This window comes from Neolamprologus brichardi, chromosome 18 (genome assembly GCF_056152115.1).
Source record: "Neolamprologus brichardi isolate AB-2024 chromosome 18, ASM5615211v1, whole genome shotgun sequence".
NCBI classification, from domain to species: Eukaryota; Metazoa; Chordata; class Actinopteri; order Cichliformes; family Cichlidae; genus Neolamprologus; species Neolamprologus brichardi.
In genome coordinates, this window is record NC_142121.1 from 25,384,563 (window position 1) to 25,391,130 (window position 6,568).

The window sequence follows — 6,568 nt, forward strand, 5'->3', positions numbered from 1 at the left end:
TCTTTTGTTTCCCTTAATTTGCCACAAAATAAAACGGGCCAGGTCACACCGGCCCAATTATTTTTTTAAACATTGAAAATGGGGAAGTGTGTATATAAATGTCTGTCGTTCCTACTCACATATTAAGACACTTTGAATATCCCATGAACTAAAGCTTTAATCGCATCTTGAGTGCTTGATTTAAAAATAAACTCTGATAGTGTACAGAAGCAAAATTACAAAACTGTGTCATCATCCAAAAACACATAGACCTAACTTTACATGTAAAGGATTTTTTTTCACTCTTCTGTGTGTGTGTGTGTGTATATATATTGCAAGATGGCTACAGACTGGTAGAGCAGTGTGTGAAATTAAAGAGATAGAAGAAAATTACAGAGATTCTGAGATGTAATATGGCCAACCAAGTAACTCAGACATAAAATAAGACAGAAAAAAAGAAACTAGATGAAATCGTTACAGCAGAGTGAGATTTACAGAAAAAAGGGAGTGACTTAGAAGTGGCCGCCAGAAAGAAAATGACAGTGCCAGGAGAAGGTGAATAGCTATTCTTTGAGGTGCGCTGATCATGTGGAGAGGTCATTATGACCAAAGGAGATAGACAGACACACAGGCAGGAGAATAGACAGGCAGAAAAACCGATTGGTCCCTCTCATCATTGTCTCTCTTTCCCTTATCTCGATGTGTGTGTCTGTGCGCGTGTGTATGTATGTGTGTCTTCATCTGCACTCCACTCTGAACAAGGTTTCCAGGGACACTTGGCAGGTTGCAGGGCATGGTGCTGAATTTCAATCAGGATCATTTTAGTTAATACACAAGAACAGTGGGTAAAAATCGAGCAAATCATCCAACCAGAATTCAATTTCTACTGCTCACGCCTTGTTTGTTCACATTTACAGTTCTGAAGGGGAGGAAAGAGAGAAGGTTTAAGCAATAGATGAGCGAGGTGAAGAGAGTAGAAGTTGTTATGGCAGAAACAGAGAGTGGACTGAGATGGGGAGAGGGATGGAGAGAAGAAAATGATGAAAAAAGATGGAGGAATGATTTGTCAAAGTAGTTGGTTTGAGAAGATGAAAGAGCGGTAAGAGGAGGAGAGGAGAAGCCACAGAAGAATCGGGAGGAGGGGGTGAAATGCAGAGAGAGGCGTGTATACCATCACACACAAGCAAACTTCCCTTTAAAACAGCTGCCATCAAAGAACAATCTGATGAGGAAAGTGTTTTGCTCTTTCCCATTCCTCGCTGGCTGTGTCCCTGTCATCGCGTCTTCCTCTTCATCAACCTCGCACCATCTCGATGCCTGTTTGCTTCTTCCTCTCCTCATCCTGTGTCTGTTTTGGTCTGTCTGTCTTCATCATTTTCTTTCAGCCTGTCTCACCCCCTCTCCCAATGGAGCATTTGTTTGTTTGCATCGCAGATATTCTAAATGAAAGGTTGTTGCTTTACTCGGCAGGTCGAGATTGCTCGTGGGCACGCTGAGCGTCTGCACTGTGCGCGTCTTCCACGTGTGTTTGTATGTGCACGCGTGCGCGCGAGCTACAGCGGTGCATTGCAAGGCGGTAATGAATTCCTCAGCGAAGCAGCGACACACAACAGCTTGAAGATCAATTTTTAATAAGAACTCTGCAGTTCACAAGCAGCGCAAAAAAACTCTGTTTGTGTGTGTGCGTGTGTGTTTGTGTGTGTGTTTGATAAGAGCTCTGCAGTTGGCTTGTAGAGCAATAAACATATTGTAATCAGTGGCTTCTGACCAAAAAAACCTAATCCCTGTGTCTGAATCTGTGCGCGTGTGTGTGTGCCTGTGTGTGTGTGCATGTGTATTTACCAAGATAGGGGGATCCGCTTGCTGCTTCATGTTTTTGTGATATATGAGTCTAATTTTTGAAAACAGAAACTGTTCATTACCAAAAAGTAAGTGAAGTCATCGGTTTAAGAGTGAAGAAAAAGTTTCTGAAAGTGAGCCAACTCTGAGCTCCTGAAACACAACTAAAAACACAGCAACAAAGAAAAACAACCACAGAGGGTATAAAAAATGGACGTAGTCACAGCTGACATCATCCGAAATACCTAAAGCCTCTTAGAGCCTTGAGATGAGAATTTCCTTTTCCATCTTGGTTTGGAAAAAAAAAGAACAACTGTGGTATGAAACTTTATTCTCACTGGCCAATGGCTGTGACATTTCATACCACAACATCATATATGCAAGATCTACAAAAAAAGACTTGATTTCTTATTCAATATAAAATGAAAAACGATTGTCTGAGACCAGAAACTCAGCAGGAAAGTGTTTGGATAGGTCAAGTCAGAAAGCTGTTTTCCTGTAGAGTTCAATGAGTCCACAACTACAGCCATCACCATCTGGTGGCCTCGCCTCTGTCAGTGCGCCCCAGGGTGGCTGTGGCTACAATGTAGCTTGCCATCACCAGTTTGTGTGAATGTGCGTGTGAATGGGTGGATGACTGGATATGTAAAGCGCTTTGGGGTCCTTAGGGACTAGTAAAGTGCTATATAAATACAGGCCATTTACCTTCGTATAACATGCAGTTTTAAGGCAGTTCCACACTCATTTAATTTTTCTGACCTGGAAGCTACGTCCATGTTTTATGTACCGAATTTTACACTGAGTTTTAAAGACAGAAGACAAGTTTGATATTGTAAACCATTATTTTTTAATCAGAACCACTGGACAAAAAAAAAAAAAAAAAACCATTCACAACCTGCTCTGCTTCAGCAGTTCAATGCAGGGTCTGCTCTGATATATTAAAATATCAGTTGCAAGTGCCATTTTTTCTCCAGAACACCTAACAGCACCTAGGAGTAGTCTTCCACAGCAAGTCACCTATAATAAGTTATCAGAATAGGTGTAATGACCTCCTACTAGAAAGAGAGAGTTAACATTCAAAGCATCTCCCTGAGGTGTAAGTATGAGCACTGATCTAACCAGGTGACTGCAGGGGAGGCCATTCATATTCAAGTCTTACACAGAACCTTTGCTTCTATCCATAATTCATGAGAGAGTTCCTCCTGCATGCCTCATCCTGGCCTCCTGGTCTAACCTTCTCCGCCTCCTACACTGTATCATACCCAAACTAGCAGTAAAAGCAGTTATTCAGTGAACATTATACTGTAGGGAATGGATGTGGGCTAATGTGATAGGGGAGGGAAGAAGGGAAAGGCGTTCAAGGTTATTAAATATGGAGCCCCGTTTTGAGGTGTTCAACTCATGAATCACCCCGAGCAAAGAGAGCAAGAGAGCGATGACCCTGATTTATTTGCCTGATTTACTCTCCTTCTCGTTTTTTCTCTCTCCCTCTTTCTAGAAACAGATGCAAACTATCATTTCTTTCAGTTTACACACAGTTCATCTCTATTAGACTTTTAACACATCTTGTCTCATTGTATTCTCACAAAGACTGAGAAATGTTGACCTTGGCTACAAACAGCGTGACAGTCTGCTGGGAGTCTTTTGACCTTATCATCTTCATGTTCCATTTTGAGGGCATGACATGAGTGCAAATGGACACTTGTCCTTGAAAGAGGCATTTTCCAAAGGTGTTCAACGCCTTGGGGGAAAAAAAACCCCAGCACACATCATAAGTATTACGCTTTGTATCATCCACATCAGAAGACTCATTGCTTTGTTTGCATGCGTATCAGCTTTTAGGCATGAACACTGCAACTACAAACACTTCATCAAGTAGGCAGAAAAATACACCAAGGCTCCTTCATCAAGTCCCAACGGATAACGAAGAACACCGATGGTCACTTTATGCAGAAACGGTTCAGTATTAAGCTATCAAAAAAGCACATCACACAAATAAATGCAGGGAGGGCACTCTGATGCACAGCTAATCACGTAGAGCAACAAGGATAATTAGCCAGCATTGATTGTGCTTATCTGGCTCGCCATATACTCAGCTACAAAATGTAATGTGTGTGTGTTTATTACTTGGGAGGACATGTTTGCACTTACTTACGCTTCCTCTTGCCTCTACATTTAGTTTGAAGATATGGTTTGAGAGTCGCTGTAGGGCGAATGAATGAACGCAAGTAGTATGAAGACAAAAATGATGTGAAAATCATGCTGGATATGGTCTGTCTTTTATTTGCCAGCTCTCTATGAGAAAGCTGATGCCACATCCAGTTGAGAACTCCGGGCAGGTGAATTCACCTGGCATAGTAAGAAAGAGTTAATTTCTGTTTGTTATATGTTATATTGTCTTATTAGAGAGACTATGCACATTCAATTGTCTGAAAAAAAGACAGATTCCAAGCAAACATTTGAAACATTACAAATGGTCTTGAGAAGTTCCTTTTAAGTGCTTTGAAACCTGCTTTTTAGGATTTTTTTGTCCAATCAACTGGACATGCCTATCTTTCTCAACTCAAAAGCATCATCAAGCTCTAAAATTGTCACCAGCTGACAATTAATGCCCTGCCAGCCAATTATGTCCTAAGTCTAGCCAAGTAAAAGGTGTGTTTTCTGCACGTTGCCACCTCCACTGTTTAATTTCTTTTTTGTTCTTTTTCATGAAATAAAGAGTTGCAGTGCATTACTGTAAACAACTGCTCATTTTCTGCAGGGGTTTGGCTTAGCTGTACACTAAAAAAACACAACTGTATAAACACAGTAACTTTGGGGTTTTCATTTATGAACCCAAACAAATGGCAAGGGACATTTTTCAGATGCAGTTTAGAGGGGTGTTGCTAAGGATGGGAGTCAAGGGTGAAGTGAATTTGCAAAAATGTAATGGATGTTAGCAAAAGAGCTGTGAAATGTCATGACTTAAACATGAACTAAGAGTGTGATAACAGTGTGTGTGCATTTTGCTGTACAAGAAGCTATTTCAGCGCTTTTCATTTTGAGCTGAGAAAGAAAGCCTTTACCCATTACAGCAAACTTTTCCCCTAAGAGATCTATCTCCATATCTCACTTCCTAACTGGGTCAGTAGTAGTAGAGTAGTTGGAGCCTCTATTGCTGGTTTCAAATGTAAACACAGAAGGAACACACGTCTCTCTTGGCCAAAACAACCAGCATCATTCTCTCTAATTCAGTGGTAACAGCAGGAAAATGCATCAGGGCTGTGAGTTAACTCTACACTAATCTAACAGGGAACTGTCTGCATTTCACTGTAAAAAGAAAAAAGAAAAGAAAAGGAGTTGTGTAATTATCTTAAGCTGTGGATAGGAGGAAGCACCTCTCTAACTACTGTGTGCTTTCCTGCCCCTGCACAAGGAGGAGCTTAACAAGGTGAGTGGTATAACTTCACCATTATGCCATAACTGTGCTGCTAAATATATCTTAAGTACCTAAAGACATCAGGTTAAGAACCTCCAGTGGGACTATTATATGTAGACTGGGGTAGCTAGAGTATAGACCATGATTATATTACACAAAATAAATAATTAATAGCAAGTACAGTTGGTGTGTGATTCTTAGTTTAACCCTGTAATGCCTCTCTAGAATAAAAATAGTGTGAAATCAGGAAAAACACAGCGTTTCACTTCAAGGAGGGATCTGATAAAGAGAGAGAGCCAGAGTTAGAAATAACAAAGAGTATCAAAATAAAATGACAGGAACAAACAAATGCGCCTACATGTCACACTGGCGAGAGGAGAGAGGCCGGTTACTGAAAGAGGGCAGGATGGAGAGACAAGATGGCAGCGGAGGGAGGGCAGCCAGGTGAGGGGATAAGCCAGGTGTATGAAAAGTGCAGGGTGCGGGGTGAAGTTCTTCTGGAAAGTCAAATACAATTCCACGAATCAGGAGAGAGCAGGGTGAGTGAAATATCACAGGAAAAAACAAGGTTAGAACTAGAAACAGAGGCGTTAGAGCAAAGACTGGAATGATCTAATGTTACCAGGAAGGGTGATACCAAGAATGATCTGGCGAAATTATATATAGACCAAATGAAAACAACGGTTGCTTTAAGGCGCTTTGCATTGTAAAGTACACACCCCTACAAAGAAAACAGAGAAAACTCCAACAATCATATGACCCCTTATGAGCAAGCGCTTTGGCGACAGTGGGAAGGAAAAACTTCTTTTTAACAGGAAGAAACCACCGGCAGAACCAGGCTCAGGAAGGGGCCAACATCTGCCGCAACTGGTTGGGGGTGAGTGGCTCTGCCTCCCATTCTACTTTGAAATACTCTAGGATAATAAAGAATAATAGTAGCCCAGCCTAAAAGCAATAAACACATGAACTAGTTTTTCAGAATCACTGTTAGAGAGGATGTTTCTAAATTCGAAGATATTGGACTAATGGAAGAAAGCAGTCCTACATATTTGTTCAGTACATGTATTGAAGAACACATCCTGGTCAAAAATGACTCCATGATTCCTCACAATGTTTCTTGGGATCAGGGTAATGCCATCCGGAGTAAGCATCTGTCGAGATACTGCATTTCTATTTCTGAAAGCACACCACTTTGATGAGGGAAATCAGGCACAGCTGAGTGAAACACCTCAGCTGGGCAGCTCGGCCCAAGCGCACCTCCTCACAGACAGAAAGAAAAGGGAAAAAACAACAGAACCAGCTCCAGTCCGTCCCGACCCTCACACTCTCTAT